General features: G+C 42.2%; 1 protein-coding gene, 1 long non-coding RNA gene and 2 pseudogenes across 6 annotated transcripts in view; 3 read left to right on the top strand and 1 right to left on the bottom strand.

Moving 5' to 3' along the window:
- The window catches only part of LOC112642468 (uncharacterized), a 59756-nt gene extending 58063 nt beyond the window's left edge, over nt 1-1693 (bottom strand). Inside the window, exon 1 of one of the 3 annotated variants that reach the window (XR_004805136.2) lies at nt 1289-1693. This is a non-coding gene — a long non-coding RNA (uncharacterized LOC112642468). The remainder of the gene's footprint in view (nt 1-1288) is intronic. The other 2 variants (XR_003125268.3, XR_003125267.3) reach the window with 2 other exon arrangements.
- Nucleotides 1694-1949: 256 nt separating this feature from the next.
- ZFYVE9 (zinc finger FYVE-type containing 9) overlaps nt 1950-23836 on the top strand; it is a 184199-nt gene continuing 162312 nt past the window's right edge. For all 3 annotated transcript variants that reach the window (XM_025420053.3, XM_025420052.3, XM_049094283.1), the window contains exon 1: nt 1950-2088. The gene's annotated coding sequence lies outside the window, so the exon portion shown is untranslated. The remainder of the gene's footprint in view (nt 2089-23836) is intronic.
- LOC112642467 (40S ribosomal protein S20-like) lies at nt 9480-10201 on the top strand (annotated as a pseudogene).
- LOC112642215 (ferritin light chain-like) lies at nt 15752-17368 on the top strand (annotated as a pseudogene).

The following is a 23836-nucleotide window of genomic DNA, read 5'->3' as shown; positions in this document are numbered from 1 at the left end:
AAAGGGCCTATTTCTCTAGATTGAAAATTTTTAGCAACAGTAACTTACAGCATTTTCTGAGTATTGCAAAAAGGATTGTTAGGGCATCAAATGGGAGACTGAAGGAATCTCAGTGTCTACTTCCAGCTCTCCCTTCTGTTAGATGTATTTCACATGTAAAATGGTGGTAGTAGAGTACTTAATTCATAGAGTTGTTATGAGGATGAATCACAGTTTTTCTCTGAGCCCCAGTTTCTCTTGCTTTAAAAAGGGGATAGTGATTTTTTTTTCTTTTTTTTTGTAATGTGACTCAGAAGTAGGTGGTGAAGGCACACTCAGGATTGTACAGGAACAGGAACAGCTCATTGATTGGAGGAGAGCTGTAAGGTTATATTTTCTCTAAGGTGGCTTTTCAATTATTATTTGAACGTTCCCAGAGACCTTATATAATTTTCTCATTAAGATTATTATTAGGACATAACCTAAGGTGAGATTGCCTTATAACTTTTATATACAGAAAAGTATACTAGCTTTACGCTAAAATCTGCTTTGCAATAGAATGTTATAGCATCTAGTGTATTAGGCTCTATTTTTCCTCAGTGGAGGGAAATTACATAAATCCATTAATGAAATTTAGGAAAATTTTACCCAGACCAGGGACAATAAAGAACAATGCACCATCTTTTTTTTTTTTTTCCTCCCTTTTCTGATGCACTCATGTTTTGAAAGGGATATATTTACACAGAGATTGAGAGAGAAAGAACAAAAACAGATGGGAACAATCTTGAATTTAAGAAAGACTGAGAGGGTGTTTTGGAACCAACAATAACTGGAACTAACATTGAGAAGCTACTTCTCTGGGCTAGTTCTTCACATAAATTACCTCCCATTTTCACAACAACCAGCACGGCAGGCACGAGAAACCCCAGGTTCAGAAATAGGAGGTAACCTGCCCAGGGTCACCGGCTAACCCGCGCCGCCAGGTCCCCGCTTGCCCATCCGCCACAGCGCTCCAGGACAAAAGTGTCCTGTTACTGGAGAGTTTGGGCCCAGGCGATCTGGAGGATTTCCTTCCCTTCCGACGGTCTTTTGGTTTCTCCTGCTTTCGGTTCTGGCGTGTGCATCCCGAGGCTGAGGGGGGCCGCACGGGATCCCCGCAAACAGAAGGGTTCCGCAGGCCGCGCGACGCGCCCACTTCCTTCCCTCAGGGCCCGACCCGGGGTCTGACTGCGGTCGGGGCGGAAGAGTGGGGGTGGGGTGGGGTGGGGTGGGGGGTAACGTAGACGACGGGGGGGGGGGTGGTTCTTACCTTTAAGTTGTTTATGAATTTCAGGACAACCCGTTGGCTATTCTCTTGCTCGGCATATTATGTTTTTTTCTAATTTGGGGTCGGTTTGGGATTAAGGACCTGGTACCCGTCGGAAATTTCTGTACCGCTCTGCACAGCAGATCCAGAAGTTAAGGTCAAAGACCATTCAGGTGCTATGGGCGCGGGTTTTGCACGGGCGCGTGGACGCAAGGTTGGCGCTGGGTCCGCATCCTACACGCACACCCACGGAAGGGCTCAGGGGGCCGTCGCCCCCCGAGCGACGGAAGCCCGCAGCGCCCCTCAGGCCCGCTCTGACGAGAACGCGCGGTGACGGCCGCCCGCGCACCTTCGGGGGAGAAGGGGAGGGCCGGGCGCTCGCGGCCCGGGGCGGGGGCCGGGCTTCCGAGGGCAGCGCCGCGCCCGGAGCCCCCGCCCTCCCCGCCGCTCGCGCCGGGCGGCCGCCGCAGTCCCCGCGCCGTAGCCGGCCGTGGGGCCCAGGGGGCGCTGTGGGCCAGCGGCGCCGGCGGCGGGAGCGGCCACGGCGACGCTGGAGGCTCCGCCGCCGCCCCCCGCCCGCCGCCCGCCGCCCCGCGCCCGGCCCGGCTCAGCGGCGCCCCTCCGGGACCCGCGTGCTGCGGCGGCCCGTGAGCCCCATGCGGCTCGGCGGGCGCTGGGCCTCAGCAGCAGCGGCGGCCGCAAGCCCTTCAGGAGCGGCAGGCGTCGCGGCGGCGCCCTCCGGAGGAGGCTGTCGGCCCAGGCGCGGCCCCCCGGCCATGCTGAGGCGGCGGCCGCGGCTCGAGGTGAGTCTGGCGCGGCGCGGGGGACCCCCGGCCTCCCGCCGCATGAGGGGCTCGGCGGCCGCCTCCGCCAGCCCGCGGCTCGGGCCTCGAGCCTTCCCTCCGCGTCCCCGCGAGGCGCGAGGCCGGGGCGACTAGGCCCCGCGCCGCCGGGAAGCCCTCGGCCTGGCCTGGGTCCCGGCGGCCGCGGCGGGCGCGCCCCGACCCCCGCGGGCGGCCCGGGCCCGCGCACCCTGGAGGCCGCCGCTCGGCCCCGCGGTGGGGGCGGGGGACTGCCGAGAAGGGGGCGCGGAAGCCCGCGGCCCTCGCGGCCGCTGCCAGGGTCGCCCACCGCGCACCGGGCGGGAACAGCCGCTTGCGTCGTATTCGAGCTGAGATTTCCTCACCTGCCGCGAGCTCGCCCCTGCGGCTTCCTGTGACATTTACCTCCGAGACGGGGCTGTTGGAGAAAGCCCCTCCTAGCTTGGCTCCAAGTTTCCTACATAAATACTCACGATGATAAAAATATCCTTTTTTTTTTTTTTTTTTAAACAATGGTCTGTTCCCTCTTCTCCCTAATAAGAGTGTAAATATTTTAATGCCTCAGTTCTCAATACAAAGAAGTTCCACCTATTAAATAGATCCACAGAGTGGATGACAAGGGGATTTTAAAAAGTCAGGCTAACTACACTAATGACATACCTGGTCGAAATGGGACAGTCTAAATTTTAGAGGTTAAGTGATCTGGTATTAATGTGAAAAATAATGATTACAGATTGATACCTTAAAGCCAGGTGTTTTGGTGTTTATGGTTTATGATAAATGTGGTTACAGGTTATTCTTGTTTTCCTATTACGTATGTGAAGGTTACAGGATTAATAAGTACTTCTAGAACTTTGATAATTGTGAATAAAATCTGCTTATTGTAGAAAATTCGAAGAATACAGAAACCTACTGTGTCAACTCTCAATAAATATTTAATAGTGCGGAAAAAGTCACCCATAATCTTATAGTTAGTACATTTTGATGGTCACTTAAAGTTTTAAATGGGCTTGTACTGTTGATGATTTAAAAGTTATTGGCTTATGATTACTTTATTAATTATTCAAATTGCGTTTAATTATTATTTCTGTCAGGTTCAGAGTTAACTGGTTCCCTTTTACTATTTAACATCCAGTCGTTTTTGTAGGACTTACAAAAATGTTTTACTAAATTACGTTGCAGTCATAGTTGAACTCATCAACTATGTGAAGAGAGAGGCAGAGACACAGGCAGAGAGAGAAACAGGCTCCATGCAGGGCCTGAGGTCGGTCTGCAGGCTCCTGAGGTCTAGAGAAGTTTGGTGTAGTAAACATTTTTGAGGACCTTTCCTGTTAGATGTGGTAGGCTTGGATTGTTTTTGTAAGATTTTGCTTAAATACTTAAAACTGTAAAAAAAAATTGGCTTGATTAAAATAATTGGGGGGAGTAGATTAAGTTTCGGAAGTCTAGTTCAATTCTCAAAGTGTCTCTAAAGACTACAACCATTAGAATCAGCTGAGAGTGCTTATTAAGATATGCAGATTCCTGGTCCCTTGAATCAGGATTTCTAGAGATCATGGTGGCCCAAGGATCTTTATTTTTATCAAGCTCCCCAATTCGTAGTCCTCTTAAAGTTTGAGAATCACTGATATACGAAGTTAAAAGTTAACTAACCTGGTCAAGCCTAAATGACAGTATCTGTTTTCTAGCAAAGCTATCAATCTTAAGTGGCAGTACAATCATTTATCATAGCAACAGATAATGGTGTTACAATCTTAGAAAGAAAAATGATATTTCAAGGGATAGCTGATTCAATTAACATATATCAGCCTTTTCTGGTGGCTGTGGTGTTATAGGATACCTGGCCACTTATCTTGTCACTTAATCTCTTCTTGGACTTTGAAGTCATTGTCTATAAAATGTAGATAGATACTACACTTACCTTGCAAGGCTTTTAGGGTTAATTCATCTGAAAAAGTTTTCTAATTTGTGGAAGATCTTTATAAAAGTTTAGCTATTAGTATTAAGTGTTAGGTCCTGTGTTTGGTGTTCTAGGAGCACAAAAATGACCATGGTCTCTCTGCTAGCAACTAGCCAACTGTGGAGACAGAACTCTTACGAGGCAGACAAGAGTTGAGCAGAACATGCTGGATCTCTCTTTAAGGCTTCGAATATTTGGAGCACCTGCGTGGCTCAGAGGTTGGGCCTCTGCTTTTGGCTCAGGTCGTGATCCTGGGGTCTTAGGATCAAGTCTCACATCAGGCTTCCTGCATGGAGCCTGCTTCTCCCTCTGCCTATGTCTCTGCCTCTTTCTCTCTCTGTGTGTCTCTCATGAATAAATAAAATCTTAAAAAAAAGAAAGCTTCAAATATTTAATCAACAGCTTGCCCTTTAAGAATTAGTAATTTTTATATGTGATCATTCCCTTCTATTCCATTCCCTTCTATTCTATAATTGTTTTATTCTGTAAGGAGAAAGTTGTATATGTTGCCTGGTAAGTAATAGTTGTATATTAACTCCCTTAGAAAGGCAGAATGAATGAAGATGGTCCCATTTCTTCTTCTGTTGCTAAGCTACCAGTGTGCATCCCATTCAGTAAACTTTTATTTGGCACCTGTTATATATGTTGGCCACAGACAAGTTGCAAGGCACAAATCTCGTTTAAAAGATAATTGCCTGGACTTAAATACATTCCTAAAGACATTGTGTGTGTGTGTGTGTGTGTGTGTGTGTGTGTGGTGGTTTATGGTTGCTAATTGCATGATGTGGTACAGAGTATGGAGTCAGATGTGGGCAGGAATTCTTACTACAACTCTTAGAACAATGTGACATTTAGATCCTGAGTTGCTTCTTATGTAGTAATAATTGGAGTAGTACCCATCACAGAGAAGTAGAACTAGTTCCATGAGATAAAAATAATGAAAAGCAATTAGCTCAGGATCTTTTAAAAGTACCCAATAAATGTTCACATCCATTTCTCTTTTTGGGAAAAACAAAATTAAAAATAGAGTTTGGAATTTATATGTGACTTAAAACATGGTAGCTTTAATTTTTTTTAGAGAATGAATCTACTTTTGGAATTCTTAAAAATTTTTGATAGAAAACAATTTGATTGTAATTATTATACATATTTCCCATCTCATTTTTACTGAATAAATGAGCTATTCTGTATGTATAGGGTACACTTATTACATTGTCAGAGTTTTATTTTCCATTATTCATTTTCGGACTTTTACGTGATTTTTTATTGTGTGTACCTGGCTTGCATTATATAGAGCAACGTTTTTAGTGTAAGGTAATAATGAGAGATAAATAGTTGCAGTTATTGAATAAAACTAGTCTATATACTTAGTTTTCAAAAACAGTATCAATTTGTTAAATTGCATTATTTAAAAACTGAATGGTCTTCAAAACATAGACTTTTCTTTACAAACTGTAGATTAGATCTAGATTTTTATAACCTGTCAGATATGGGATTCAGTCTTATAACCTATAGGACCTTGAACAAATTTCTTACCCCTTTTAAGCCTTAATTATTCTATAAAATGAAGCTGTTAATGCCTATTTTATAGAATTATTGTAAGGATTAAATGATACAGTATGTAAATCAGAGCTGCAATTCAATTTCATGAATCCTGGTAAATCATTGTTACCCTAAAAGTGGAAAGTATACTTTTTGTTTACTTGTATTTGAAAAAACTTGAAAGATCATTATTTATACAGTTTACAACTAGGAAATAAAATCAATATGATTAATTTTGAACTATTAGAGATTGTTAAATTAGGGAGAAATTAAGGTATCAGAGTTAGCATTTTAATGGTGTAGTTAGTGGAATGTTTTATGCTTTATAAATAAATATTTAATAAAACAATTTAAAAATGCTATGTTTAGGGACACTTGGGTGGCTCAGTGGTTTAGCACCTGCCTTCAGTTCAGGGCGTGATCTTGGAGTCCCCGGATAGAGTTCTGCATGGGGCTCCCTGCATGGAGCCTGCTTCTCCCTCTGCCTCTGCCTGTGTCTCGGTGTCTCTCTCTCTCTGTCTCTCTGTCTCTCTGTCTCTCATGAATAAATAAATAAAATCTTAAAAAAAAATAAAACACAGAAGTAGTAAATCCATGCCCTAGGTTTTAAAGATTAATTAAACTTAAATGAAAACTTAGTATCTTTTGAGGGAAGGAGTCTTAGGAAGTAAGACCTAAGGAAATGATAAAATGAGTCTAGAACTTTTCACTAAAAAAGAAAGTTTGGGTGTATTCAGTCCTGGGTTCTCCTGGCTGTTTGAAATAATGTTAACTTTATTAGTTAAAGTTAACTTTAAGATGTAAAGTGAAGAATACATGTATTTCAGTTAAATTTAAAATATTAGATAAGACTCTTTTTTAGTAACAGCTTTGTTGAGATATAGTTCAAATACTATACAGTTAACCCATTTAAAGTGTAGAGTTCAATGCTGTGAGGTATTCAGAGTTATGCAGATATTACCAGCATCTGCTTTTTGATATTTTCATCACCCCAAAAAGAAATCCACTCCCTGTTTCCTCTCAATCTACCCAGCCCTAGGCAACCACTAATGTGCTTTCTGCCTATATCCCATCTCTTCTGGACATTTCGTATAAGTGGAATCATAAGATATATGATTGGTTTCTTTCTTTGAGCATAAGGTTTTCAGGGTTTGTCCACGTTTTAGCATGTACCAGTAATTCATTTCTTTATACTACTGAATGATATTCCATTATAGGGATATGCCACATTTTATTTATCCCTTCGTCAGTTTGGGTTATTTTTTCTTTTGGGCTGTTATGAACAATGTGAACATTTATTTTTTTATTTTTAAAGATTTTATTTTTTATTAATGAGAGAGACAGAGAGAGAGAAAGAGAGAAAGAGAAAGAGAAAGAGAGAGAAGCAGACTCCATGCAGGGAGCCGGACATAGGACTCAATCCCAGGTCTCCAGGATCACACCCTGGGCTGAAGGCAGGTGCCAAACCGCCGAGCCACCCAGGCGTCCCTACTGTGAACATTTAATGTACAAATGTTTTCCTTTGTTTTGGGTATACACCTAGTGTTATATTGTCAGGGTCAAAAGGTAACTTTTCAAACCTTTTTGAGGACTGACCGTTTTGTATTCCCACCAGCAATGTAGAAGGGTCCAGTTTCTGCATATCCTCACCAACCCTTATTATTACGTCTTTTTTTTTTTTTTTAGATCTTTTTAATTAGAGCCATCTTAGTGGGTGTGAAGTGGTAAATTAAGGCTCTATTTGAGGATTATAACTTTTACTTACAGTCATTATGTAAATTGATGAAGCTTTTACTTGCAGATAAATTACAGGAGTCTTTAATGATAAGGAATCTTTTTGTCTTGAGGACAAAAGCTGTGAACTTTCTAGTTTCCTGTTTAGTAAACAGTGAACTGGACAGAACTAGTTAACCACTTTGGGTAGTAATGGGAAGAGGGGATTTCCAGCTGGAAGATTATCTTCTAAGAATATTTCCTTAAGTTCAGTTTTCCTTTAACTGTTAAAACATTTCTAAAAAGATAGAGTCCAATAGCATAAATATGCTACCCATTAATATTTCTAAGCATTGAGGTCTGACATATTAAGTGTTAGGTTTTTTCCAAAATGAACAGCGGAGAAATAAAAAAACCCAGCAGAGCCAGGCAGTAGGTTCGAGAGTGCTTTAATGGGGAGTGCTCCCTGGCGAGGTGGCCTCTGAGTCAGGGAAGGCTCACCACACCGGGGTTCGGGTGGGTCCCTTGCCAAATTAGGCAAGGGAACATCGTGAGCGCCTAGAGGATTGGCTGGGGGTGGGGATAGTACAGACGATGGGGGGTGGTCCCTGGCTGGAAAGTCCTGGATGGAAAGTTTTGGTTTCCCATCTAGGCTTGGATTTACTGGAGATGATGTGGTCATGGCTGCTTTGGCCGAAGATCAGCCTTTTTGGGTGCCGGGTGCCCCTGTCTCTCAGCCAGCCCAACATTAAGGATTGTAAGGATTGTCATTGTCTCTCCATGATACGTAATTCTATATAAATATAGTTGAGTCATTGTTCTTTATCACCCCCCCTCCAACGGACTTTAAGTAATCTCTACACCCAATGTGGGGTTCAGACTTAAAACCCCAAGTTCAAGAGTCGCATGCTCCACAGAATGAGCTAGCCAAGAGCTCCTATTCTTTATTATTATACATAGTATAGTCCCCTATTGTTTGTTCCCATTGAAGATATTAAAGCTTTTCTGTGAAGTTTTGTAGAACACAGGTCAAAGTCAGCAATAATAACTTGGTAATGTTTCTCAAGATTTTTTCAAACTAGTTAGGAGATACTTCAGGGAACTATTGTTTGAGCAAAGTGCAAGTTTTGGACCTTCATTCTATATACACAGTATTTTAAGTGTTTAGGATCACTTTTAGATCCTTTAATGCAGACCTTCCACTGAATGAGATAAAAAGGCCTCACTGGTTTGTTATACAGTCTTTTAGTTGTTTCGAATGTCATAATTTCTATAGAAAATTACAAAAAACATTAGTTCTGGAGCCTTTTGACTAGGATTAATGAAGAGATATTCATTTTTATTTGTAATATGATTCTTTTTTTTTAAAGATTTTTATTTTTAAGTAATCTCTACATTCAAGGTGGAGCGCAAACTCACAACCCCGAGATTAAGAGTTGTATGCTTTATGGACTGAGCCAGCCAGGTGCCCCTATAATATGGTTCTTTTCTAATCTCTTGTTATAGTTTGGTAGTTTATCTGCCAGTTTGTTTTATTAAAATGAAGAAAGAGTAAATGGTATATGTTTTTGTATTATATTGAAACAAAATATTGGTTACCTCAAAATTCTCTTTACTAAAATAAAGAGCAAGCAGTTTAAAAATTTTGTGAAAATATTGTCAGGGTTTATGTAACTCTTAGTCTCCATTTTTCATTTTCTTTCTTTCTTTCTTTCTTTCTTTCTTTCTTTCTTTCTTTCTTTCTTTCAGATTTTACTTATTTCTTTGAGAGAGGGAGTGAGGGGGTGGGGGCAGGGAGAGGGAGAAGCAGACTCCTCGCTGAGCAGGGAGTCTGTCATGCTGGGCTCCATCCCAGGACCTTGAGACCATGGCTGGGCTGAGCCTAAGGCAGATGCTTAACTGGCTGAGCCCTCCATTTTTCATTTTCAATTGAACAAGAGAACCCTTAAAAAGTCATTGAAGCAGAACCCTTCCAGTTTCAGAAAAACCTTAAAACTTAAGAATATATCATCTAGACCTTTTTGTGATTCTGGTGATGTAATAACTGCCCATAGGTATTTGTTTTTATATTATTATTTTTTAAAGATTTTATGTATTAATATGAAAGAGAGAGATGGTTAACACAAGGGGTGGGGGTGGTTTGGGGAGATGGGAAGGGCAGAGGGGCAGAGCGAGAGAGAGAAGCAGACTCTCCACTGAGCAGGGGAGCCAGATACCACTGGATCCCAGGATCCTGGGATCATGACCTGAGCCGAAAGCAGAGACTTAACTGACTGAGCCACCCAGGTGTCCCTGTTTTTGTTTTTAGTTAGTAGCTGAAGTAAACTATTTTTGAGATTATTGTGAGGTCACTCTTGGAAGCTTCTGCTCAATGTCTAAAAAAAAGAAGGTTGAGCTCTAGGAGGAAGATGCAGTTGCAGCTACAGTGGAGCTCTGGGCACCCTGCTCCTGCTCCTGACTCACGGCTGTTCGCTCACTCTCGTGGAGGAATAAGTGGGTCAGGAAGCTGCACCCCCGCCACAGCCATGGCTTTTAAAGACACCAGAAAGGCACCTGTGGAACCAGAGGTGGGAATTCACTGGGTTAGAACTAACCAGCTGCAACCTAAAATGTTTGGAAAAGGTATGTGCTGACTTGATTAGAGGTTCAAAGGAAAAGAGTCTCAAAGTGAAAGGACCAGTTCTGCTGCCCACCATGACTCTGAGAATCACTATGAGAAAACTTCCTTGCGGTGAAGGTTCTAAGACTTGGGATTGTTTTCAGATGAGGATCCATGAGTGACTTATTGATTTGCACAGTCCTTCTGAGAATGTTAAACAGATTACTTTCATCAGTTTTGAGCTAGGAGTCCACATTGAAGTCACTATTGCAGATTCTTGAATCAGCCTTTTAAATAAATTATCAGTTGTTAAAATATATATATATATAGCTTTGACCACTGTGTGCCATCTTTCTGGTAGGTGTTTCATATATGTTATTTCTAATTCTTAAAATGACTTTCATACTGTCATGAAGGTTTTATAACTAAGGGAACTGTGGCATGGAGATGTTTACTGACTTTCCTAAGCCCACATCCATGATTCAAACCATGTATCTCTCTGACTACATAGTTTGCAGTCTTTTTCATCATGTGAACCTCTCCATGTGTTTTGTATTTGTTTTAAGATATTCCAGGGGCATCTGGGTAGCTCAGTTGGTTGACCATTTGACTCTTGGTTTTGGCTGAGATCAAGACCTGGAGTTGGGCTCCATGCTTAGTGAGGAGCCTGCTTGGAGTTCTCTCTCCCCCCCTCCCTCTGTCCCTACCTCTGCGCCTCTCTCTCTCTGTCCTTCCCTCTTAAAAAAAAAAAAAAAAAAAGATACATAGTGCTTTAGGAAGTATTCATATTAGGAGAGTTCAACTTTAGTTGATTGACTTTGGTGGTATTTGCCTTTGAAGTATACTACTGGCATGTAGCATTTGTATGATAAAAAAATGTGGGGTGTCTGGCACAGTTGGTTTGGGGTCTGACTCTTGGTTTTGCCTCCAGTGGTGATCTTGGGGTCCTGGGATTGAGCCTTGCATCAGGCTTCACACTGGGCATGGAGCCTGCTTGGGATTCTCTCTCTTCCTCTCCCCCTCTTCCCTGCTCTCTCTCTCTCTCTCTCTCCTTCTCTCTCAAAAAAATGTGTATGTGCATATATTTTGGGAATTTCAGCTTTCATATATGTATTTTTGAAGTAGATAAATGTCTGCTTTGCTATTATTAGAAAAATATAATAACTGATTTCTGGGCTGCATTTCTCTGACCTGAAAATAAATGATGGACTAGATGCCCCTTCCACATTTAATATTCAATCCAAATTTCCAAAGAACTGGATGAAAACATAGATGGCATATGCATAGCTCCAGGCAGTGGACAGTATCATTAATGAAAAAACAGAATAGGGGGAATGGGCTAAGGAAAATAGGAGAATTAAGAACAAGGGATTGTAATTTACATAAAAGTTTCTCCTGTAATAAGGAAAGAGAATATATTTATAAATAAAAACACAGAAACTCTGGGAATTAGCTGGATGAGTAGTCTGCAACTGATGTCTCTTCCCTCCCTACCTGTTACTCCCATTCTTCTGTCCTTTCTTGTGATAGTGTATATGTGCTTGAGAAAAAACCATCTAGATCTGTGTTAAATGAAATTACCAGGTCACCTGTAGCACACTTGAAATAAAGCTTTCATATTGCTCATAAAGTGAAAATTTAGTAATTAAAATGTGAACCCATTATTGTAGATCTTTAGAGAATTTGTTGATAAAGCAAAGAAGGGCATGTTTTATATTAAAAAAGGATGAGATGCATTTTAGTGACAACTTTTATATATCCTTTCTACTCTCAAAATACTAAAGATGGTTATTTTGACATATAGATAGGTGATATTTTGATTAGTTGGAAAATTGTTAACCAGCTAGAAAATTGTCATTCTTTCCCTCGTTAGCTTTTGGAGACCTTGATCAGTGAATTTTGACTTTGGAACTAAATCATCCTAGGCCAGGAGCAAGGAAGTATTCTTTAATCAAATAAGTTTGGATTTTTCAGTGTTCTGTATATAGAACCCCAGATAGAGATTGATAAATACACTTTAGTGTTTTAAAAATTTGGAGTAAAAGAAACTGGTTCAGACTTTGTTCAGCCATATATTATCCAGTTTATTAGCTGGGGATTCATTTTTTTCACATAATACTTAGTAGTATGTCTCTTACTGATATAGGTTAACTTTTATGTTTTATAAGGCCACTCACAATATCCATGACTATTTCAACTCTTGGGTAATAGGCCCTGATTACTTCCTGAAGGACCTTTCTGTTAACTATTAGAAAAAAGTCTTTTATATTTACCAAGTGCTTTTTTTTTTTAAACTATCCATCCTTTTGTTGGTCTTATGGGGGAGTAAGGTAATACAGGAAAGGAAAGGGAGTGCAAGCTGAACTGACCTACAAGAGCCTCAATCTGTGATACAGATTAAAAAAAACAACAAAACTCAGCTAATCCAACAGGGAGCTCCAGAGCAAAAATCACCTGTTAGGGGAGTCCTGCATTGGGAAGGAATGGCTGGGTTCTAGTACATCTACCATGTTTCATCACTGGCTAGGAGCTGCCCCAGAAGAGCCTGGGCTCAACTGGAATGCCAAGATGAATTCTGAACATACTGCAGCTGGAGCCTTTTAGCTAACTGTCTCCTTGCACCTGAATGCAAGTTCATTCTTCTTTTGTTTTTTTTTAATTTTTACAAATGCAGGGCTTGAACTCATGACCCTGAGATCAAGAGTTGGACATTTAACCAGCTGAGCTACCCAGGCACCCCTCTTCTTTTTCTTTTCCCTCCCCTCTTCTTTTTTAATACAAGTTCTTTCTTGAAGGGAGATCCAAGAATTTGCTACAGTCCATTTCTTGTGCTGTAGGATCTAGGTCTCCAAACATTTTCTTTTTTTTTTCTTTTTTTAAAATATTTATTTATTTATTTATGATAGAGAGAGAGAGAGAGAGAGAGAGGCAGAGGAGGAGGGAGAAGCAGGCTCCATGCCGGGACCCGACGCGGGACTCAATCCCGGGACTCCAGGATCGCGCCCTGGGCCAAAGGCAGGCACCAAATCGCTGAGCCACCCAGGGATCCCTCCAAACATTTTCTGAAAGCAGTTCTTTCAGAGTTCCATTGACTTCTCTCTCTCTCTCTCTCTCTCTCTCTCTCTCTCAATATTTTATTTATTTTTTTTAAAGTAATCTCTGTACTCAATGTGGGGCTCAAACTCACAACTCTGAGATTAAGAGTCTCATGCCTCAGCCAGGCACCCTGGACTTCTCTTCTTGATAGGAAACTTCAAAGAAATGGATTAGTGAGACAAGCTTCAGCCCTCATCTGTGTAACTGGTCTCAGGGCTGCAGTGGATCTCCTTGTCTCCTTTACTATTCAGTCTAAATTTCCCTTGCCATTAGCTATCATTTCTGTTGGTCTGGGCAATTTACCTAGTGATACGACCCACTCCTCATTTTTGAGGCTGCTGAGAATCATACTGCTGTGAGGCTGGAGTGGTTGCATTTGTCCATTCATAGTCACAACTGGGCAGGGGAGTACGTGGCAAATGCCACCCAGATGGATCATCTGAGTTCCACAAACTCTTTGTTGCTCCTATTATGTAACAGCAGACATACTTCCTTCTGAGGATGAGGCTTAATTTACCCTGCCATGGTGGTGATTCTTCTTGGCTCTTGGTCCAGTGACACAGAGTCCCAGTTGTACTGGCTGCAGCTATAACTTATAACTCAGTATGATCCTTGACATGTCTCCTGGCAAAAATATGTCCAGGGTCTCTGGAGTCCAGCGTTGTCCAGATGGAAAGCACAGGTCCTCCAGTGGATCATTGAGAATGATGGTAAGTGGAGGTCATTTCTGCTTCTACCTCTTGGTTCTCAGACTTATGTGTTCTTCCTACTGGGAACATAGCTCTGAATCAGTGCACATACTCTATCCTAGAGGATAGCACGCCATTCTTGTCTCTGAGCTGGTTTATCAGCTGTGTCTCTAGTAGGCCATTTCAGTACTCTATAAGGCTGGATGCTTTTGTATGGTGCTTTTATATGATAAGACCACTGGAACCCATGGTTATGGGCCCATTGCCACAATTCCTTCATTGTAATGTGGTTCCTTTGGTTGGATGCTACGTTAAATGGGATTCTGTGTCTGTGGATCAGGTATTCTGTTAGCCCTTCCTTAGTGGTATGGCTGGGGTTCTATGGAAAGAAAAACCTATGCCTGGAATAACTATCTATTGAATACCTGTGGGGATCAACTGCTCGGCCTTTTCAAGATGGAAGGAATAGGATGTGGTAACTGGTTGGTCAGCTTGAGGCATAGTGCTATACTCAGTGTTGGTCTCTGTTACTCGCAGATTGGATGTTCAGTGGGGGTGGTAGCCTGATTGGGCCTTGCTAAGTGGGCGTCCCTGCCTCCTCCTTTGCTTCTATTTTTATTTCTGCCACACTGGCTACTTTATTCATGTCCCATCATGCCAGTTCTGGGGTGGTTCATGTCAACTTTCTTTTTTTAATTTTTATTTATTTATGATAGTCACAGAGAGAGAGAGAGAGAGAGGCAGAGACACAGGCAGAGGGAGAAGCAGGCTCCATGCACCGGGAGCCTGACGTGGGATTCGATCCCGGGTCTCCAGGATCGCGCCCTGGGCCAAAGGCAGGCGCTAAACCGCTGCGCCACCCAGGGATCCCTCATGTCAACTTTCTGAGTCATTTTGTTCACTTGGTTATTTGGTGTCTCTCTTCATTGGATGCTTCTTGGGGGTTATTAGCACGTGAAAAGAATTTTCACACTTTATGCACTATTACACATTCCCATATGTCTATTAATTTGCTTCTACCCGTGCCTTCTTCTAATAATTGTGTAGTCTTTTTCCTTAAAGTCCCCTGAGCAGTTAGCCATTCCATTTGCAATTGCTTATGAGTCTATATATTTTCACCTCTGGCCACTCTTCTTTTTACCAAAGTTCATGACCAGATGTATCATTTGAAGCTCTGTCCTTAGGAAGATTTTTCCCTTCCCACTGTCAAGGTCAACCCTAAGGGTGGCTATAATGAAGCTGTTGTTTCTTTTTTCAGCTTCCACTCACATACTCAGCCATTTATAATATATTTATAAGCCAAGCTTTGGCTTTTATCTCCTTAAGTTGGTCATAAAGGATCCCCCAAGCAGCTGTAGGTGTGAACTGAGGAGAAGGTGCTGGAATAATTGTGGTAGCTGCCTACATATATAGCTTACTTGTGCCTTTTGGTTCTGCTTGGATTTTTTTTTTTTTTTTAAGATTTTATTTATTTAGTCATTCATGAGAGACTTGCATACCAGAGAGAGGCAGAGATACAGGCAGAGGGAGAAGCAGGCTCCATGCAGGAAGCCTGATGTGAGACTCAATCCTGGGTCTTCAGGATCACGCCCTGGGCTGAAGGCGGTGCTAAACCGCTGAGCCACCCAGGTTGCTCAGTTTTAAATTTTTTTTTTTAATTAAAGATTTATTTATTTATTTATTTATTTATTTATTTATTTATTCATTCATTCATTCATTCATTTATTTATTTATTTAGAGGTAGCATGTAAGCAGAGGGAAGGGCAGAAGGAGAGGAAGAGAGAGAACTGCAAGTAGGCTCCCTGTTGAGTGCGGAGCCCCACACAGGGCTATATCTGGATTTCATGACCCCAAGGTCATGACCCAGGTAGAAACCAAGAGTTGGATGCTCAGCCTACTGTGCCTTCAACCAAGAGTCAGATGCTCAACCTGCTGTGCCACCCAGCTTGAGTTTGATTTTAGATGTACCATTTCCACCTCATAATGGATTGTTCCTGAGCTCATTTGACTTTATAATTTGGAGAGCCCTGTTGAACCCAGATCATTATGGGCAGTTCTGGACATACAGTGCCCAGTGGGTGAGCAGTTTCTTTCCAGAGCCCAGAAACACACCAGGAGCTTTTTTTTTTTTTTTTTTTTTTTTTATGTAACAGTATGATTGTCTTGCAGATCTCTGGGTGCCTGCATTGTGATTCTTCCACTAAGGCTTGCTATAAACTCTCTACTGCATCTTTTCCCAACATTTAGACCTCCAACAGGATAGGAACTGCTTGCACTACAGCCTGGACTTGCTGTAGAGTTGTTTCCCCTACTCAAAGCTGGCAGTGAGCTTTTCGTATCACTCAGCTCATGGGTTATAGCAATATTCCTATGTATACAATGTGTTGCCTCTGGAATCTGAAGAAGCCTACCAGAGTTGTGGTTCCTTTTTTGTAGTGGGAGATGCAAAATGCAGCAGTTTGTCTTTTGCTTTGAAGGGAATAGGTTGGAATGACTGTGACCTCCAGAATTCCTGAAACTTCACTGAAATGGCACGGATATTTGTAGTTTTTCACCTGCCCTTTGGAGCGCATGTATCTTACCATGTACTTAGCATGCTGGCCATCTCTTGTTCATCTTGCACGATCAGCATGATTAAATGGATCAATGTGCTGTTCTGAGTCTTGTTCTCTTCATACTTTTATGATCGAGTAGGAGACTTAATATAGCCCTGAGGCGGCAGTGCTTTCAGTGGTTCTGCGGATCTGTCTCTTGCTTCAACAGTGTTTGGACGGAACAGACCCAGGGATGCCCCTTCTACCAGCCAACGGCCACCCTCCAACCTTTTTTCCAGTCACAACTTTCGGAGCCATCTTCCTGGCCATCTTCTGCCACCAGCAGTGAACACCCAAGTTTGAATTTAATTCCTTGTCCGGGATCAACCGTGAGCTCCCAGATTTGTCAGAATTATTCTACCGAGGTGGAGGCCGCCGTCAACCACCTGGTCAACATGCACCTGCGGGCCTCCTACACCTACCTCTCTCTGGGCTTCTATTTCGACCATGACGATGTGGCTCTGGAGGGTGTGGGCCACTTCTTCTGCGAGTTGGCTGAGGAGAAGCTTGGCTGAGGAGAAGCGCGAGGGTGCCCAGCGTTTCTTGAAGATGCAAAATCAGCGCGGCGGCCGTGCCCTCTTCCAGCCAGGACGTGCAGAAACCGTCCCAAGATGAGTGGGGGAAGACCCTGGACGCCATGGAAGCCGCCCTGCTTCTGGAGAAGAGCCTGAACCAGGCCCTTCTGGATTCTGGATCTGCATGCCTGGGTTCTGCCCACATGGATCCCCATCTCTGTGATTTCCTGGAGAACCACTTCCTAGATGAGGAGGTAAAACTCATCAAGAAGATGGGCGACCACCTGACTAACCTCCGCAGGCTGGCCACCCCCCAGGCTGGGCTGGGCGAGTATCTTTTCGAAAGGCTCATTCTCAAGCACGACTAGGAGCCTCTGGAGACCAGCAGCCTTTGAGGGGCTCCTCTGGCAACCCCCGGTGCCAGGGCTTGTGCCTGAACCTTTTCCCATGCAGCCACTAGGGAGCTTTTTAACCATCCTGGAGCCCTTTCCCAAAACGTGGGCCAAATGGAGACAATAAAGCTTTTTGCAGAAAAAAAAACAAAAAACAAAAAACAAAAAAACAGCCCTGAGGCAAAACTGTGAATGTATACTGTTTATTCCATGTGAAAGGAGCTGTTTCTGATGAGGATAGAAAACTCATTTGCCAAATCAGTAGCTACATACCACACTGAGGCTATATTTATTTATCTAGTGTAGCAAACATAATACATCTGGTAGGGGCAGCTTTGGTTATGGCTACTACTTGGTTGAGCTTGTGGTTGTCTCTCATCATTCTCTAGGATCCAGCCGATTCCTGCAGAGGCGTTAAACACAGGAAAGGGACCACTACCCCTGCGTCTTTGAGATCCTAAAGTGGCGCTAATCTCTGCCATTCCTCTTACCTTCACCCTCTATGTAGTACTATTTTTGATTTACCATTTTGGCTAAGGGGTGGGAGATGTTTAGATTACTTGTAGGTTTCACTTGTCTTTTTCCCCATGATAGTTCTTACTCCAGAGGCCAAGGACTCAGGGTGGAGATTACCTCAACTTCTGGGGATGCCAATCTTGTTATATTCAGGGCCTGTTAAAATGACTCCCTGGTGGATCTGTAGACTAGTGGACCCACTGTAGGCTGGACTTTGGCCACAACCCCATTTATTGCTTAGTTTCTATATTCTTTTCCTGTAATAGGGCAATAATGATGTTCCAAGGTGTCTAGATATCAACATCAACTCAGACTCTGTGACCAATAGTTCTTTAAATGTCTGGGTATTTTGCTTTTTCCACTGTATAGTCACCAGAGTAAACAGCCATAGGTGGTGTTGGAGAAGGATATATATATATACACATCTCTCTCTGTGTATCTATATAGTATATGAGCCAGCCATCTCTCTAAGCTGGTGGGTCTGGATCTGACAACTAGGTTGGGTCCAAGAATTAGGCAAGGGATAGTTTTGTATTGAGGCCACCACTCTCAGCCTTGTGCTTATGCATTCTTGCCTTATTTTGATTGTAGATATTAAGCAGCAATGTTGACTGCTTATTTTGCTCTAATGACACCATGTTCTGTTAACTATCTCCACAGCTTCCTGTGGGCCAAGATTTATTGGCTATTTCCCATCTTGCCAGTTAAAATAACTGTGGTCCACTAGCTTCTGGTTTTAAGTGCCACCACCTGGTTGCTGTTGCTTCAGTGCCTCATTATCCCTATTGCTATGAGCCAAACTGTGACAGCATGTATTTTAGAAGAGAACAACCACTTCTTAGTGATGGTGGTGTCCCTCTCAGTGGTATATTTCTGATGGCCTTGGTGAATGGTGTGTCTTACGCACTCTCTTATGGTACATAATCCTCTGGTGGGTCTTCTGACCTCACATAATATATTCATTCTAGCATACCCACTTTCCTGAGCCCTTTAATCCCAAGTTCCATCCTCTGCTGTGTCAATTCAGGCATTTCACTTTTTTTTTTTTTTTTTTAAAGTAGGTTCCATATCCAGCATGGAGCCCAGTGCTGGGCTTAAACTCATGACCCTGATATCAAGACCTGAGTTGAAATCAAGAGTTAGATGCTTATCCAGTTGAGCCATCTAGGCATCCCAATTCAGGCATTTCAATTTCATTCAATGTGGGCCTTTTTTTTTTTTTTTTTCCAGGCTTATAGGAGTCACTGTAGCAGGAACTTCATGCCACAGTGGTGACCCCCATCTTCTGAAATGGTGTCCTACCCCCAGTCAAGTAGACTTTACCTTATAAGGCTAACATTCTGGCCTCCACTAAGCGAAGCCCCACTCTGTTGTCTGTGTGATCCTGCTGGTATGTGTTGGTGAATTCTTGCAGCAACTTTGGGCTCTTATCTCTTTTCTCCTTCCTGAGGCCCAAGGTTTCCTTGGCAAGGTTAACATGAGTTACTATCATGGCAACCAGTCGTGGAGGTGGGGGCCCTTCCTGAGGAGAGCCTTTTATTGCCTTGTAGGTGAGAGACCTCTGAAGTGTTTCCCATACAGTGGGGAATGGAGTTATCCCTGCAGACTCTGAGGGCTCAGAGCAGTCTAGAGAATCGAAGTCTTTGGGGTCAACCATTTTAGATGTCCCTCTCCCGTCTGTCATGCTTCCCTGTTGTCCAAACCAGGACCCAGATCTTGGCACAATAAACCTGCCCTCACTGAGCATTCAGTCATCTTAGCATCGCAGTCTCGAACTGTCCTGAGTTTGGTCTTCAGCTTTTGTGCTCTTCCACTGTGGGTGGTAAAGACCTCTTTGGAGCTACCAGAGAACCCTCTGGTTGTGATATTTAGCTTCTAATTGTTTATTAGCTGCTTTCTCTAGGGAGTTAGTGCAGCATAAAAGCTAGCCACTTCCTTTGTGCTTAACATGCATTATTCCCCTCATACATTTCAAACATAAGAATCATTATACCAATCACATAGAGTCCTCTTTTGGAATATTCTCCCAAGGAAGTGTTAGCACTCTTCCTAAGAAAGTTTTAACATTTCAGCCACCAACTTGTACCAGGCACTGTCCACATTTCACATAGTACCCAGGATGAAATCCATACTGCAGTAGGAAAGGAAGTGATCTAGTTTCCAAATCTGATTTTTACCTTTTGCTTTCTCAGTCCATTTCTGGTATCAACTGTGCCAATTTGAGTTCTCCTGGAAGCAGATGCTGGAGCAGAGTTAGGAATACAAAGAAGTATATGATAGGGGAGGAGGAAGACTCCTATGAAAGGAAAGGGGGAGGAAACATTTGGCAGGGAGGGCCTCAGTATGATTCAGATCTGACAGTCCCAGACCCAGTGAAGACTCTAGAGCAAAAATTCTTCATTAGAGAGTCCTGCATTTGACAGAAATGGGCATGATGTGACCAGTTGTTGGCTGGGGCTGGCTGCCCAGGAAGAGAATGGTCTCAGCTTCTAGGGATCTTGAAGAGACAGGAGGCTGTCAGCTTACTGCATGCCTAGCAGCAGAATACCATGTTCTTTATTGAAGGGAGATACAAGTGACATACCTCCATGAGTGCCACACATAAGTATAAAGGAATTGTTAGGTATTACTGTTATAATTATCTTCTGATTAAATTTCTTAGTTACTTTTATCCTCTTTAAGTAAAAACTTCTAGACATCTCTTATTTTCTCTTGGATTTTTTTTTTAAGATTGATTGATTGATTGATTATTTATTTATTTATTTATTTATGAGAAACAGAGAGAGAGAGAAAGAGAGGCAGAGACACAGGCAGAGGGAGAAGCAGGCTCCATGCAGGGAGCCCGACGTGGGACTCGATCCCAGGTCTCCAGGATCACACCCTGGGCTGAAGGCGGCGCTAAACCGCTGAACCACCCGGGCTGCCCTCTTGGATGTTTTTATTTGTCACAATGTGTCATGAGTCTTGTGCCTGGAAACAGTATTTCAGGTATGGTTTAGGACCAAGTAGGTGCCCAGTGAATGTTGGTTGAGGCAAACTGTGCTATTGATCATATAGCCTGAAATTGCCCTACCCTTTAACCCCTCCATTTTGGACATTTCTTTTTCTTTTTCTTTTTTTAAAGATTTTATTTATTTATTCATGAGACACACACAGAAAGAGGCAGAGACAGAGGTAGAGGGAGAAGCAGGGAGCCTGATGTGGGACTTGATCCCTGGACTCCAGGATCACGGCCGGAGCCGAAGGCAGGTGCTTAACTACTGAGCCACCCAGGTGCCCCTGTTTGGGTCTTTTTGAACAGGAATGTAGAACTATAGATCTCTGTAAAGCATCATGTTAGTTAAATAGATTTAGTTTATTCTAATTTGATTAGATCTTTTGAATACTGATTCTTTAATCTAGCAGATCCAGCTGTCACACTTTTCTTTATATCATATCACAGATTTCATCATTGTGCCACAAATGGTCATAGCCAAATAATTAACAAAAATGTTGAATAAGATAGAACCAAGAAGATTTAGGCCATGCTATTAGTGATGTGCCTTCAGATGGATAGGTGTTTATGGTCAGCTGTTCAGCTTGTTAGGAATCCGTTAACCATATTGATAATATGACCCCTATTTTGACATTTGTCCATTAAAAGATGAGAGACTGTTAAATACCTTGCAGAAATTCAGCAAGCTAAGCCTAGGTCCTGAGGCAAAAAAGGAATCTATTTGTGAATCTATTTGGCTATAAATGATCAATGCTTTTGTTTCTATATAAGTCTTACTTTTGACATTTATCTGCCATAAAGCAGATAGTCCTGCCTATCAGGACTTGAGATTCCTTTCCAGTAAAATAATATTGGAAAGTTCATAGAGACAGAAAGTAGAATAGTGATTACCAAGGACTGGGGGGAGATAGGAATGGGGAATTAATGTTTAAAGAATACAGTTTGGGAAGATGAAAAAGTTCTGGAGATGGATGGAAATGATGGTTGTACAGTAATGTGAATATGCTTAGTGCCACTGGACTGATTTTTGCTACAAATAATTGGCAGTTGGCCAGCCTTAATCTGATCCCTCCCCTAAACCTCTCCTGCTCATCTAGTGTTCCCCTCACCTAATTTGCTTTGTCCTGTCTTTGCTTGGAACTCTCTTCCCCTAGATATTTTTAGAGTTGTTCCATGACATTCAGGTTTTGACATAAATGTCACCTTCTCAATGGGACTTTCTCTGGCTGTTCTAAAATTATAACCCCCAATCTTTCTTTTCCTTTTCTTTTTTATTTTTCTCCTTGACATGTATCATCTGGTATGTCACATATTTTAGATGCTTATATTGTTTATTATTCATTTCTACCCATTAGAATGTGAGCTCCAAGAAAGCCACATTTTGCCTATGTGCCTGCTGCTTTATTCCCAGTGTTTAGATATGTGCTGAGAACATAACAGGTGCTCAGATATTGGTGAAGCAAATATTTGTATCATATAAATGCAAATTATGTAGAGATTGTTTTTTTAAAAAAGATTTTATTTATTTATTCATGAGAGACACATAGAGGCAGAGACACAGGTAGAGAAGCAGGCTCCACGCAGGGAGCCCAAAGTGGGACTCAGTCCTCGGTCCCCAGGATCACACCCTGGTCTGAAGGCAGTGCTAAATCGCTGAGCCACCTGGGCTGCCCATATGTAGAGATTTTTATTGTAATTTTGTTTGTTAGGAGATTTGACACAAAAGCTTGATCACACAAAGTCTTTCAAACAGGTGCATAGCTTGTTTGCAATTTGATCTTGGCCTTATGGTAGTAAGCTCAAAGATATATTCTTTGAATAGATTTGATGGATTTGTTACTCAGGAAAGTTCAATTTTCTTTTTTCTATAGAAACATGTTTGTTTCATGATGTACCAGTTGCATACATTGAAACAGTTTAGAATTAGTTTTGATTTTTATAGATTAAAACAAAATTCTTTTCCTTTTTTTTCTTTTTAAGATTTTATTTATTTATTCATGAAAGACACACACACACGCACACACACAGAGAGAGAGAGAGTCAGAGACACAGGCAGAGGGAGAAACAGGCTCCATGCAGGGAGAGCAATGTGGGACTCAATCCCGGGACTCCAGGATTACGCCCTGGGCTGAAGGCAGGCGCTAAACCGCTGAGCCACCCAGGGATCCCCTCTTTTCCTCTTTCTAAATTTTTCCAAATCCTACCTCTCTCTCAGTATTTGTTTGATAGTTTTTCCATGTTGCCTCAGATTATTCTAAGCTGTAGTGATTTTTTGTTTCCTCTAAATGTTTATAACTTCTATTTGTACATTTGTTCCATTTTAATATTGTGTACTTTTTTCTGAATTCTGACTTATATTTTGTATTGTTACCTAACTCCTCATGAATATATGTCTTCTTGCTTCTCTACTACATATGAAGAATCTTTTTTTTTTTTTTTTTTTTTTTAGATTTTATTTATTCATGAGAGACAGAGAGAGAGAGGCAGAGACACAGGCAGAAGGAGAAGCAGGCTCCATGTAAGGAGCCCAATGTGGGACTCGATCCCGGAACCCCAGGATCATGATCTGAGTCGAAGGCAGGCACTAAACCAGTAAGCCACCCAGGGATCCCCTTAAGAAGCTTTTTGAGAAAGGAAAATTGTCTTTCTTAGTAGTGCTCGGTGAAGTATTTAATTCATTCATTTATCTGTTCATTTAACAACAGTTATATTGACATGTTTACTCTGGTAAGACTGTGCCCAAGTGCTGGAGATAGATTAATGAGAGAGGAACCTGGGTGCCTCAGTCAGTTAAGTGTCCAGCTCTTGATTTCAGTTCAGGAGATAATCTTAGGGTCCTGAAATCGATCCCTGCTTTTGGCTCTACATTTAGCAGAGTCAGCCTGTCCTTCTTCCTCTGCTCCTCCCTCTGGTCAGTTTCCCCCTCTCAAATAAAGAAAGAAATCTTAAAAAAAAAAAAAAAAAAAAAAAGAATATGATGTCTTTGTCATCAAGGAATTAAAGGGCTATTGAGAAGGCAGATAATGTAAATAAGTAAATGCACCAGATTTACCAAGTTCTGCCAGGAGTTTACCGAAGAGATGATGCTTATGTTCAGTATTGATAATTAGCAAGAGTTT

This window comes from Canis lupus, chromosome 15 (genome assembly GCF_003254725.2).
Source record: "Canis lupus dingo isolate Sandy chromosome 15, ASM325472v2, whole genome shotgun sequence".
NCBI lineage: Eukaryota > Metazoa > Chordata > Mammalia > Carnivora > Canidae > Canis > Canis lupus.
Note: the sequence above shows the minus strand (reverse complement) of the source record. Positions and strands in the feature narration are given on the sequence as shown.